This window comes from Camelus ferus, chromosome 1 (genome assembly GCF_009834535.1).
Source record: "Camelus ferus isolate YT-003-E chromosome 1, BCGSAC_Cfer_1.0, whole genome shotgun sequence".
NCBI lineage: Eukaryota > Metazoa > Chordata > Mammalia > Artiodactyla > Camelidae > Camelus > Camelus ferus.
In genome coordinates, this window is record NC_045696.1 from 52,088,563 (window position 1) to 52,103,102 (window position 14,540).

The 14,540-nt window shown below is 34.5% G+C and overlaps 1 protein-coding gene across 15 annotated transcripts in view; it reads right to left on the reverse strand.

Annotated features, from left to right (window-relative positions):
• ZBTB20 (zinc finger and BTB domain containing 20) overlaps positions 1 to 14,540 on the reverse strand; it is a 758,837-nt gene that overhangs the window by 531,855 nt on the left and 212,442 nt on the right. For all 15 annotated transcript variants that reach the window (XR_004319913.1, XM_032479554.1, XM_032479568.1 and 12 more), the window contains one exon: positions 11,429 to 11,474. The gene's annotated coding sequence lies outside the window, so the exon portion shown is untranslated. The remainder of the gene's footprint in view (positions 1 to 11,428; positions 11,475 to 14,540) is intronic.

Here is a 14,540-nt window from a genome sequence, read left to right on the forward strand (position 1 = left end):
CAAATGCAGGTATTTTAGTTGAGCAGAGCTGAGTTTAAATTCTATCTCAGTCACTTACTGGCTACGTAAAGTTAGAAATTAACCTCTGAGCTGAGCTTTGCTATCTCAGTCTAGTCCTGGATACTCATGACTTCCAGTTATCACTTAATGGAGGTGTATTTTTATATATAGCCAGATTCACGATTCTTTAATAAAGACCTTGCCTAGCTAAATATAAAGATTAGATTATATTATGGTTTCAACAAGCTATTGTTTACCACAATGCTTTTGTCACTCTATGACACTAAGTTTCAGGGGCATATAATATCTGGAGACCATTATAAAAAATTATGTAACTCATGATTTAGGTTATGAGTAAATTTATTTGAAAATACCATGGGCTTTAAAAGTATATTTTGTATCTCAACACACATGGATTCACAGAAAAGCTGGATGATACCAAAATCAGGTTTTAATTTTGCACTGCCTCTGTGAAGTAACCGTAACCCTGCTGACTACCTATTCTGTGCCTCAAGTTCAGCATCTACAATGAAGAGGAAGTTTCTGTAGTTTAAGAGAGTATGAAAGGGAATGGCTCATCATTCAATTACAGCCATGAACAAACCAAAGATTTTTAAGCAGGAAGTATTCTATAAATGCTGAACAGATTAACTTTGTCAACTACAGGGGAGAGAAAGGATTAATGTGTGAGTATGTAAATAAGCCTTCCATAGTTATTTACTACAGGAAATTAAAATTACTCTTTATAGTATGTTGTATGGTGTTCTTCAAAATTTCACGTCTACCTGGGACCTCAGAATGTGACATTATTAGGAAATGGGGTCTTTGCAGATGTAACTGGATAAGGATCTTGAGATGAAATCGTCCTGGATTTAAGGTGAGCCCCAAATCCAATGACTAGTGTCCTTAGAAGAGGAAAGATCAGAGAGACACACACAGAGGGGAATGCCAAGTAAAGATGGAGGCTGAGTTTGAAGTTATGCTACCAAAAGCCAAGGGACACTTGGGGCTACCAGAAGCTAGAAGCTGCAAGAAAAATCATCACCTAGAGCCTTCAGAGGAATTGTGGCTGGGCTGCCCTTGATTTTGGACTTCTGACCTCCAGAACTGTGAAAGAATAAATTTCTGTTGTTTAAAGCCACTCATTTTGTGGCAATTTATTACAGCAGCCCTAGGAAGCTAATACACTGTCTCTGTACTTTCCAGATCTAAAACAGTGAAGGAGGGTACAGCAGTTTCATAGGTGTAAATAGTGACCATAAAGTCCTTAGTTGATAGGAGCATCCAAGGACAAAGAGAGATCAATGGGAAAACTTACTGGGAAGTTGTAGTGACTATTGATAGTAGTAACTCTTAGAAGTGATAAACTACTGTCTACTTGGAGTTGTTCCCTCTTAAATCCCATAGATAAAGGCCATTTAAAAGTGATATAACCTCTTCTAATCTCATATTTCAAGAAATCCAGAAACCAGTCTTAAACAGATGTGAGTCATTTTTTTAATTATAAGATTTATATTTTAAAAAATCTAAAGTTCCATAGACATAAATAATTAATAAATGTTTCATAACAATACATGATCAATAGCAAAAGTATTCCTGAAATCATTTAATTGAATATGATTTAAGTCAGTCATCAAGGGAATAATTATTTATGTTGCTGAAGAACTGAATGCAGAAAGTAAATATACCTATTTTTGATCAATGGGAATTTAAATGTAATATCAAATGACAAATTTACAGGAGGAAAATCAATTTTCTTTTGGCCGAGGGTATATCCTGTTCTGACACTGGCAAAGACTAGTAAGTGCACATTATTTTTTTGAGGCATCAGACCAGTGTGATTAAAAATTATGTTTGAAAGTTCTCCTAATGTCCAAAATTAACCATTTCTTAATGTAATACTGAACTCCGTTATCCTATTTGCTACATACAGTTAAGACATTATAAAAGCAGCATTTTTTAGTTAATTTTCTGCTCATCTACTTTTTTCTCTACATATCATTATACATCTACACTTACTTAAATATCAAAATTCAAAGACGCTAACTCATTTACATGTTTTTATCTTTAAAACTCATGACAAAAAAGTGCAATCTTGTTTTGATGTTCTTAACAAAAAAATGATAATAGTAAATAATGTGAAAAGTTAGAAATAGTTTAAAGAAAATATATATTGTGCAAGATGAAAGATCTATTCACATATTCTCACCCTAAATATAAAGGGATGTAAATTTAGAAAGTTATAAATTAATTTCATAAATTCACTTAAAGACCCTCAAAATCATAAAGATGATACAAATATTCATCATTAAATATTACATAATAAAAGCAGGAAATGTTGAAGTTATTATCTTTCTAGGATGACAGCAAACATCAACTACTATTATTTTTTCTTTTTTTAATCTGAGATGTGCACTAATCACTGTTAGTAAACTGAACTCTTTCTGTAGTTCGTATGTATTAGTTAGCCAATCTTCTGATCAACCTTCTAGGCATCAAATATTCTAAAGATAAAAATAAATGATTCTTACAACTCAGAGATGAGCCTGTTTACGTTTGAGTTGTTTTTGAAGGCATTGGTCTCTCAATACTTTATAAGCTCAGTAAGATGCAGATGATTATGGTATCAATAGAATCAGGTGGAAAATGAATACAGTTATGTCAATACCTGGAACAATTTGCATTGAATGAATGAATGAGTGAAAGAATGAATAAATAAATAAAACACCAAAAGGCAATGTTTAAAATAGATCTGTATAAACAGTTACTTTATAAATTATTAATATTAAGTAGTTGTTACAGATGAAAGAAAATTATTATTGAGAAGCAAATTATTCAACAATTAGTAATGACTAGATTATGGGGTGCTTCTTAAATTCTTGCTTCTTTTTTATATAATTGTATTGTTCTATTCAAAGTGCACAATACATCTGTGAATAAGTCCTATGTTTATGTTATTTAAGGCCTAGCTCAAATCCTACGTCTTACTTGCAGATCACAGAGTTTTACTAAACCTCTCTAGTACTTAACGACTTTTTCAGCAATAACAAATAGGTTTCATCGTAAATCAATTTCCATTAATTGGTAACGGTTATCTAAAGTGTTATTTTCAGGAGAATTCTTAGACCAAGTTCTGGTTTAGTTCAGAGATAACCATGGTAGATTGGTGATGTCCTTCATGGGCAGGGTAAGTTACCAGGGGGATACTGGGTCTCGAGACTTCATTTGACAACAGTGCTGATATTTTCACTTTTATAGCATTTATCTGAGCCAAATTCAGGTCTAGAGCATGTACTTAATACTGAGAGTGCCTTATTTTTACTTGTTAATTTATGTCATGTCTCTTCAAGTATACCATAAGATTCTTGTAGTCTAAGACCATATGTAATTTTTTATGCCCATAGCATCTAGTTATGCCTTGTAAACTAGGCATCTGCTAATGATAACAAAACAACATTTTTAGAATTCACTCTTATTACTATTATTGATAAACTCAATTTATTTCTTGGCTTCTCTCAAAAGATTATCAATATTAAACCATTTTAAAGAAACTTTGCTACATAAACTATACATTTTAGGTAAATGTGTTGTCTTTATCATCTCCAGGTTCAACTTAACCATTAGGAAATTGGTAATATTCAGGAAATATATGTCTGCTAAATGATATGTTGTTCCAATAATGGAACAGACAGAAGACAAAGAAAACAAGCATTTTTATAATTTAAATCTCTTAAAAATTTCTAAATACATATATTTAAAAGTATATTTTACATATTTAGTATATCTTAGAATTTTTATCACTTTTTTAGTACACTGCATCTTCTTGCACATAGTAAGTGTTGAAGAAATCCATGTTGATTAGAGTTACATTAGAGAAATAGTTCCATTTTTCATTCCCTCCTGCTAAGCAAATGTATTTATCATATTCCATAACAGCTCACAGTTTGTTATACATTAACTGCTCATTCTCTGTGCCAATAAGACTGTGCTGGAACAGCAAATGAATTTGGTACGTTCATTTAAATGATTCTGCAAACCACAGGCTACACAGTTGTCTAATGATAAAAGAGCTCCAAAGCCACCTGATCACCATTATACTCCCTTATTTTTTTGGACTAGCATGGTCAGTACTGTCAGGATCTCAACGCTGAGAAGAATGAGAAGGAAGAGTACACCTCAGACATAATCATGAAAAGGGGTTTTATTAATTCAGGCACCAATGGCGATGTGGCTAGATTGGAAGGAGAATGAAATACAGGATTTGAAGCGCTTTATCTGCTCCAAGACCAATGCTGGTTTTGGCACCTCTCTCACTCTAGTGAGTTGCAAAAAAACAAGCAGGTGCTAGCAATCTGAGAGACCACATGCCAGCTACAGCTGCTTCAAACTGATTCAATTACATCTGCCTGAATAGTCCCAGGACATCAAACCAGTTGAAGAGATCCGTAGGTTGCAAGGAGACCTAGTCTATCCTGAGACAACCACCTGAAAATCTCTAAGTTTGGATATAAGTGATCATTCTATCCCCAGGCACAGGAAAAAAGACCAGAGGAAATGTGGTTTTAATTCACTTTAAAATTAAAAACTGGTTGGAGAGAGCACAAAAGGTCCTTTTGAATTTTCATGTTTAAAATCTGACAGTAGCTGAGGTCTTAAGGATACCTTGAAACAGCCTGATTTTGTGATAACATTTCCCAAATCATTGGGTATAGCACATTTACAGAACATGCTCTTGGGATCCGGACTTCGCTCCAAACCTTGTTTGTACAAAAAGGGGCCAAGCAGCTGGGAAATTCTGGAGTGGAGTGTGTCCTCATTAGTTCCCATCTGCCACCAGAACTCAGCTCATGGCAAGTTTGGCTAAGTCCTGGTGTACTCAGGTCCAAATGTGGGTCAGTTTTAATTACACTATACAGAATTCAGTGTGTGGTTTTTAAATCCTTATTATACAGCACAGAGGAACGGGCAGCTCTCCAGCTAATCAATTTTTTAAAAGTACATATATAAAAATTTTAAACCAGGCTAGACAGATAGTGGGTGGAAAAAAATCTTATAAATGAGTACAAGGGTTACTTAAGAGAATTATTAGTGAAATTGGGTCATAAGCAAGTTCTGCTTTAAAACTTCAAAGTGAGAACAAACTGTTCATTGGTAAGATAGAAAACTTAAAATAACGTACACAATGCCCCTTGCTCTTCAGTGTGAATGCATAACAAGTCTGTGACCAGTTTACAGTAAATACTATGGTAGTACTGGCTTTCACATAAGCAGAGATCTTCCTTCTTTTGTTTTTCTCACTGAATCTCTTTCAAGGGGTAACTCATGGCAAGGATTGTAAAAAGGGGGGAACAAATCACAAACTACATGTGAAAAGTGAAAAACAAGATGAGGGAGGGGAGAGAGAGAAAGAGGAGAGCAGAGTGCACATGTGTTGAGTAACAGACTCTGAGCATGACTTGGCTTTCCATGCCATCCACACAAACAGGGGCCAGAATAAATCCATGCAGTCTATGTTCAGAATCCAACCTGTCCAAAAGCTTCATCAGGTGCAGGAAAGCTAAAACACTAAGCCTTCAAAGACAACTTTCAGCAAAAAATTCAGGAGTGACGATGTAGGCAGTCAATGTTAGGCATTTATGCAATAGCATAATGTACCACTTTTGATGGATAAAATGTCCTTTGGCACAAGCCCTAATGACAAAAAATACCCCAAAACCTTAAATGCCCAGAGTATTTTGGGGGCTTTTGACTGAGTTGTTATCAAGGCAGAACTGAATTTTGGGTTGAAATATTTACTAGCTGTGTGGTTTTGGACAAATTGCATATTCTTTCTAAGTTTTTTCTTTTCACCTGTAAAATGGGGAAAATAACATCTTCCTAGTAGATTGTTGTAATGATTGTCAATAATGTATATATAAAACATCTCTCTGGAATATAGAAGTCACTCAGTATATGCTAACTATTTTAACTCAACCGTTATGAGTTGAATCGTGTTCCCTCCCTGAAAAGATAAATTAGAGTCGTAACCCTAAGCACCTCAAAGTGTGACCTTATTTGGAGATAGGCTCTTTAGGAGGTAATCAACTTAAAATGAGATAATTACAGAAGGCCCTAATTCAATATGACTGATGTTCTTATAAAAAAGGGAAATCTGGGCACAGAGACAGATATGCACAGAGGGAAGACAATCTGAAGAAACACTGGGAGAAGATGGCCATCTACAAGCCTAGGAGAGAAGCCTGGAACAGACCCTTCGTTCACAGGTCTCAGAAGGAACCAACTCTGCCAAAACATTGATTTCAGGCTTCCACAGTGAGAAAGCTATTCCTATTGTATAAGCTGCCCAGTTCTGTGATACTTTGTTATAGCAGCCCTAGCAAACTAATATCAACTAAATAAAAATTTCATTGATCATCAATGTTTGCCTTGACTCATCATGATCAAAACTGTACACTTGACATTAGGTAAGTCAACTTTATTAACTCTACTGAATAATGGTCTATATAATATATTAGCTAGTGCTTTTCCCCTTCTTTTCTGACTGCTGTTCAGGAAGATATTGCTGCAATATATACAGCCTGGCAGGAAAAAAGAAAACTGGTATACTATAATTAAGATCATCTAGTTTTTTATTAGAGATAATTAAGGGAAAATCATACAAACAAATTCACAAATCCACTTTTCTACTGTTGAGGGAGTTTGCATAGGAGGGTATCAGGACATTTTACCACACCAATTTCCTTCTCAAGAAAAAAAGAAAGCCTTATAAAGCCATTATTTATTCATTGCTAACTCTACTCACTAAACCTGGGGCTGCTTAGGTTGTGACAACCTTGTCAACAGAACAACCTTCAGTTTACTAGGATGCATGTAAGAGACGTGGTTTAATTGGCGAGTATGGGTTCTTCATTGTATGCAAAAAATTAGTTTCAAGAGTATATGACTTTCAAAAGAGGAGTAACAGTTGCCTGGGAGTTGTATCAATAGCCCTTCCATTGTAAGGCGTATTCCCATAATCAACAGACATTTAACTCTTCATCTTGAGTTTTTCTTTAAATAGCCCCAGCTTCTATAGACATGTAGCATGCACTGTTAGACTGGTGAGTCTAACCAAGCTGAACTGAGACACTCAACTACAAACATCAAAGACATAATGTTGCCATAGTAATTTTCTTAATGGGTGAATCCTATACATCCTCCAAAGTCCTATACTGCCCATCCTAACATCTTCTATATTTTAACAGGAGAGAGAACAAATTTAATATTTATGCAATATTAGTGTGTTATGTACTAAAGTATTTTGTATACCTAATCTACTTTAATCCTCACAGCCATCATTAAAAATGTGGACATCATTACCAATATATTATATTGAATTGTGGAACTGAAATTTCAGTACAGGTCATTTGAACTCCAAAGCTCCTATAATTCAAAGTCAGGCAAGAGATTTAGAATCCAGATACTCTAAAAAGCATCATGGCTTCTAAGATGCTGATTAATTTAAGGAAGTCACAGACTCCTTTAAAGCATCTGAAGTCACTTACATAGTAGATGTCTTGCTAAACTTGACTCAGTTTATTCCTCTTAAGGAGAAACCAGTTATTCACAAACTGAAAGGCTTCAATCAATTTAAAATAAACTATTCCCTTTATGAGAATACCTGAAAGTCTTTTAGATTCAGTACAGTAATAGCTTTTCTTATGGTTAGTATTCCAACAACTTGACATAGTCCATTTACTTCCTGGGGACAAGCAATCAAGTTTTCAATCACTAGTACAAAAAAAATTAGCTCTAATCTTTTTCCACATGAGGTTTCTCACACTACACCAAGAATCAACAGTTCTGGGATCAAATCCTGCATCTCTTACCTACTAAGCAGTGTAACCCTGACAAGAACATGAACTTTTCTGAGAGTATTTTGTCACCATGGATAAAACAAAGATATTAAATAGATGACAATTAAGGTCCTTTCAAGTTCTAACACTGTATGATTTTTAGAATCTCTTCTAAAGCCCTAGAAGCAGACGTAACTTTGGATAGAACCTTTAAAACAATCTCTGTGACAATGTCCAGACCAGGATCCCTGCTCTCAGGCAAGCAGATGGTCTTTCTTCAGTATCTAAGTTGTAGTAGTGGTGATGGTGGTGACAGAAATAATAGTAGTATAGTTAAGACTTATTAAGCACTAGCTACATGCCAATCACTAAACTAAGAATTTTACATGTATTGTGTTAAAGCTAACTCAACACAACAATATATGAGGTAGGTACTATTATTTTTCCAATTTTCTAAAAAAAAAAGTAACAAAGGAACAGAAAGATTAGGTAACTTGACTATGTCCATACTAATAGGTAGTGAAGCCAAAAAGAGCTCTGCTGACATATCTTTGTTTCCTACCAGCCTGTATGCTCTTTGAGGGCAAGAACTTTGTGTTATGCATTTAGCCTAGTTCAGTGTCTAGCAAATAGTAGGCATCCATTTATTGTGCGAAATAAAAGGAAGAAAGGGAATGAGGAAGGGAGGGAGGAAGGGAAGGGTAGAAATGAAGAAATTATATCTAGACATACTATGTTCTCAAAAAACTTTGATTTTCTTCCTTTATTTCCTTAACCCCAAAATCACAGGGAAAACTGCAATTATGCTCAGGAATCCTAGGGTTTGGTGATTTCTCTCTCCTGGGGATTCTATACTATTATTCCTAGTACGAGTCATTGAGGCATCTGCTATTATTTGGTTTAGTATTCCAGCTGATATGTGTTCTTGGCTCATCTCTTAATTTCTAATATTGAGACGGAGGAATATAGTATACCACACTAAGTTTCTGGGGAAAAAAATGTCCTTAATATTGGCCTCTCATTCACTGGTATAAACCAAAGTGAAAAAAAAACTGTTCACAGAGGTAAAAGCATATCCAGGCTTAATAGTACCAATGAACATCCTCAACCAGTGGTACCAAAATTTGACAAGTTAAGCAAGATGTTTTGATGCAATGGATACTGGCTTACTATGCTACCTCTGCCATTGTTGTGTGACTACCTCATGCCATATATAAAATGGAACTTCAGAGAAGCCTATCTTGAGCAGGTCTTAACTAACCCTATTTTGACTCTACCTCTACTTGGCTCTATTTTTACTTACTTACAGTTAGAATTTAATGAATAATAGAAACCATAATTATAAGCATGTATACAGTAAATACAAGGACCATTACTTCTGTTTAGCAAACAGATTTTTAATATGATTTGATCTTGCCTGACCCTAAGAAAGTCAACATACATTTTATTTTTGTGTTTTCAGTGAGATAGAGTTAGGATGGGGGTGGAGGAGTAGGAGGAGAAAGCAATTGTTCAGGAAACCTATGGCATTGCTCATATAACACAGAAGATTTATTCATTCCTATGTTGCAAATATTTCCAAGGTGACAAGAGACTTAGTCATTGAATGCCTCAGCATTGTGTGTAAAATAGGGGTAACACAGACTTTTCTCATAGCCAACAAAAATAAATACAAAGAATACTGCAAACAGTGTTATGGCAATTCTTGATTATAAAAAGATCAATTTGTACATTTCTCATTTTAAGGACAGAATTTATCAGTACTCTCATCCCTGTCTCATCAGTAGTATGAGAACTAAAGGAAGTTCATCAAAATATATAACATCCAAACTGTATAACAGGCAACAAGTTTCTAGGACTCTCTTCTGTCCAGACATGTGTTATTCATATATGCATTCATTCAACATTTAGAGACCACCTACTATGTATAAGGCATTGTATTAAGAGGCTATGGACAATCCTATAGTTAGCTCAATACCTGTATTTCCTACTGTCAAAGAGGTTAAATTCATATTATGGTAGTTTATTAAAAAGAAAAAAAAACAGACTTACATTGGTCAATAAAAGGAAAAAATACACCAGCTCCATGATTTTATGTTACTAAATACTGATGGAAACTCCTGAGCATTTTTTAAAATACAGTATTTTTTGAGAAGAATAATGCAAATTTTAATACGTTTCAATACTGGTAATTCGAAACTACTAAATTATTTAATTAAATACTTAGCATATTGAGTTGTCACTTTTTATGTTCCATTTACAGAACTCTAACTAGTATATAATATGGTCTGTAATACCCTGTCTATATTAAAAGTGTAGATATTTGTCAGAAAATATACAGAGCTTTTACCTAAAATAAACAACATCACTAACAGCAACACTTAGGAAAAAATATCGGGTGACTAGGATTGGATGAAAGTAAAGGATGATATTCCAGCCTTAAAATTTACATCTAGATTTTAATCCCTTTTCTAAGATTACTATTTTCGCTTCTTTTCCTCCCTCACTTCCACCCAACTGCAACAGAAGACACACGCACAAATCAGGAAATTATCTTACAATATATCCTTAAATTTTCTGAATATGCCCCATGTGTCCACTAATAGCCAAATGCTTTCAAATCTGTTCAGCTAAATGGATCAATAACTACATCCAACCTCACATAGTGGGGTTGCCAACATAGTGAAATTGAGCCAAACACAAAATGTCTCTACGAGGACAAAAACTGTTACCAACCCAGTTATCTAGAGAGACCTGCTCTCCCCAGGTATCCTATAAAGAAGGTAACATACACATTATCTAGAGCAGTCAACAGCTACTAAAAAAATCGTTGAGACGCAGAGTGAAGAATTTGGCTAACATATTTAGGAGTTAAAACCAGTGAGTCTTATAATAAGCCAATGTTATAGTTCAAGGTCTACTTCAAGTAAGAATTTTTCAAATTCAGAGTACACAAAATACGTAACAGCACAAGCAAACTGCTAACAAGCTTCTCTGTGCTCTCACGCATATGACACAGCTGTGAGCAACAATTGAGCAGGTGCAACCAAGCTTTTGAGAATTCCTGCCTGTTGCCCAGGAACCACAACACCGTACAGTTAAGATTTTAAACAGGTGCAAACACTTTTTTCCATTCCTCTAGTGCTTAAGACAGTGCAGCAGACAGTACCTCTGCAACTGCTCCTTACCTAAAACCACCACCATAGAAAAAACTCAAAAGCAGCAAAACAAAGTTTGAAAATAAAACAATAATGTCAAAAACAGTGATTCTGCAGTAGTCTCTGACCTCATATCAGCAGTTGCTGTAACAATACAGTTTCATAAAACACTCTCTACTCTCTTCACCAGATGAATGCTTTGTAATTAAAATTATTCTGCCTCATCAAATCTTAGAAATGTTTATTTGATTCTTACAATAGAGTGAAATGGAAGGTATGTATAAAATGCACTATCCTTTGATGTTGTCAATATAAGTACTCAAAAATTAACATTTTCACATTATGAAATCTGTAAGTAATTTTAATACACAAAATAGTAATAGCTTGTTGATTAATAAATAGGTTAATATAACTATAGGTAATTCATATACATACCTGTGCAGCTATGGGGCACAGACAGATTTGCGATTTATCAGGTACTCTGAAATGTAAAACAAATATGTAAGTAAGAATTAATTTTCTAAATGGAGCCAGTTATTTATGCTAGACAATTTCTGCAGAGAAGTAGAAAAGACTGCAGTCCTTAAAGAGCTGAGTTATTTTATTTCTGTATTTTCTCCATAGGATATTTCACATTACCCTAAATTCACAACTGTACACAGAGCATCCCAGACCAGTATGATCAAACACAAGTGCCAGCAAGGGACTAAGACTTACCATGGCCTCTGAAAGGAAAATGCTTTCACTAGAGGACGAGACAAATACTTAAAAATGATTTTTTTTGGTATTCTTCCAAGACTATTGCCTTCCTCATACAAATATGATTCCTACTCTCTAAAATGAAACCACCCAAATTCACCTACTCTCAGTTTGGATAGAATATTGGTGAGGAAGAAAGGAGCTTTTGTAGAGCAGTCCACAAAAATGCATAAATAAATAAAAGTAAACTCTGAATGTTCATTAACTTCAAGTTACAACAGCAAATAGAAATGAGATTGATTGCTATAAGAGGGAATGTTAAAGCCACACTATATATAATGCTTCAACCCAACACACTTCAAGGAAACTGCCAATGAAGTAGGTATCGAAACAGAAGTACAGCTTAAGCAAGATATGCAGTTTACAATTAGACCTGAAAAATATTTGCATGTAGGTGGAAACCGTATTGCAACATGCAGCTTCTGAACTGCTGTGACCCTTAAAAATATTTCATAATTCTTTCTGAAAGCAAACTAAAATACTTGCTTTATATAATTCTGAGTGTAAATATCAGTCTTTCAAGCAAGTGTGTAGAAGAAATAATCAATTTTGATAGTGACAATAAAACATCATCTTTATAATACTTCTGATGAGAATGTGAATTGCTAAAAATTGTCTGGAAAACTATTGGGTAATATGTATCAAGAACTTAAAGTTCAGAATCTTTTCTCAGTAATTTTAGTTCTAGGAATCTATCTTACATAACTGAAAACCAACAGAGATTTATGTTCAAAAGATAATATGTATGACAGCAAAAAAACTAAAAGTAACCTAAATGTCCCATAGTGGAAAAAAATTAAAATTAAATAAAGCATAGCATTTCCATATAAAGTAAGGTTTTGAAACAATCCTTAAGTGGTACTATAATGTTTTATAAACATATAGGTACCAATTGCATGGACATAATGAAATTGTGTGAATGAGGAAAAAAAATATTAAGAGTGATTACATCTGAATAATAAGATTATGCATGATTTTATTTTTTCTTTTTAGTTTCAGATGTAGTTAATCCCTACAATAAATATTAATTTTATAATAGGAAGAAATATTAGTTGTCAGGGTAGGGGCAAAAGAAAAAAGTTGTAGAGTGCCATATGGAAATCATAAATCTAAATGTCATAGTAAAATAAATTAATTTAGTCACACATAAAGTCCACTAAGTATACCTACAGTGAGAAACTCATTCTCACTGCCTCCTCATAGGGGTACAGCCAAGGTCTCTTTCATTCCACAGTTTTAAAATCTACACCAGTAATTCAATAACACATTTTTAATCATCTTGGCAAAACTTCTTTATTTATGCAGAGTGAAATGATGGCAAGAACAATTTAGGACTACAAATCTGTTCAACCTATTACAAACTAACTTAGTCACTAGGTCAACAGTGTTTAGTGAGCATCCATTACATGCAAAGTGTTGTTTGGCAATATGATAGGCTAAAAAATAAATTAGAAAACATCTTATCCTCAAAGAGCTAAAAGTGCTGAAAAAGTCTGTACATAATACCTTTCTATTAATTTTACTGTGAACTCAAAACTTCTCTAAAAAAATAAAGTCTTGGGGGAGGGTATAGCTCAGTGGTAGAGCGCATGCCCAGTGTGCACAAGGTCCTGGGTTCAATATCCAGTACCTCCATTAAAAAAAAAATAATAATCCTAATTACTCCTCCCCCCCAAAAAAAAACTCTAAGAAAAGTCTTAAAAAACAAAAAACAAAACAAAAAATATGTACATACAGCTCACATACAAATGTAAACACAATACAGTTTAAGGCATTTGTGACAGCTCTAGTATACTTTAAAGCAAGAAAACATATGTCAGGTTTATTTTTTATATCATTGAGCAAAAGCTGATATTTAGGTAACACTCAACAAAAGTCATCAGTACATACACGAATGTGTATCACTTATAAAATGCCCTAGTAAGTGTTTTTTCCTTACGTAATCTACTTTTTGTTAATAGAGTTATATAATAGGAGACCAGCTATAAAGGAATATTGATTCAATTTCAGATGCCAGATGTGTAAGACTGTCTCATTATCTAAAGACACATAAAACATATGCACAATTATCAACAAGCCAGAGTTATTTATTGTCAACCAAAGTAAATAAGTGAGTTACTTACTAACCCTGCCAAAGACACTGCTATAACACCTCCTCCAGGGGAAGAAAAGGAGGTTAGGATGGATAGCCGAGTACTGAGGGTGAGAGGATCCCTAATAACCAAAGGTGGTGGTGGTGGTGGTGGTGGTAAAGGTGAACCACTTCTGTTGTGCAGACAAAATAATGCAGCATAGAGTTTCCCTCAATGGTTCACTTTCTTTGTGGCCGGTAACCATAATCGGTATTTGCCTGTCTGAAGCCAGTGCCACACAATGGTTCTGAGATTCAGTCAATGGGGTCAGCTTGTGTGAGGCAGTGCCAAGCACTAACAGAAGCTATTCATATGATCAATGATCCATGGATCTGGGACAGCAGCAGAGTTAAATTAGGTAAGATGGTTGTTAAGTGATTATCTTTTGCCATCAGACAAACCCGGAATCGACTTCCAGCTCTCTCTCTTCAATTGTGTAATCCTGGGTGAGTTACAATTTCCCTGTCTGTAAATTGATCATTATGTTACCTACCCTATAGGATTGTTTGTGCCTACTACATGTTATAGGCATGTAAAGGAGTGCCTGCTATAAAGTAAGCTATAAAGAAGCTGTTAGTACTGTCCTGTTGTATGAGAAAAGGAGAGGATGTCTATAACTTTAAGCTAGAGAGTTAAGCTAAACAAGGAGTAAGGAG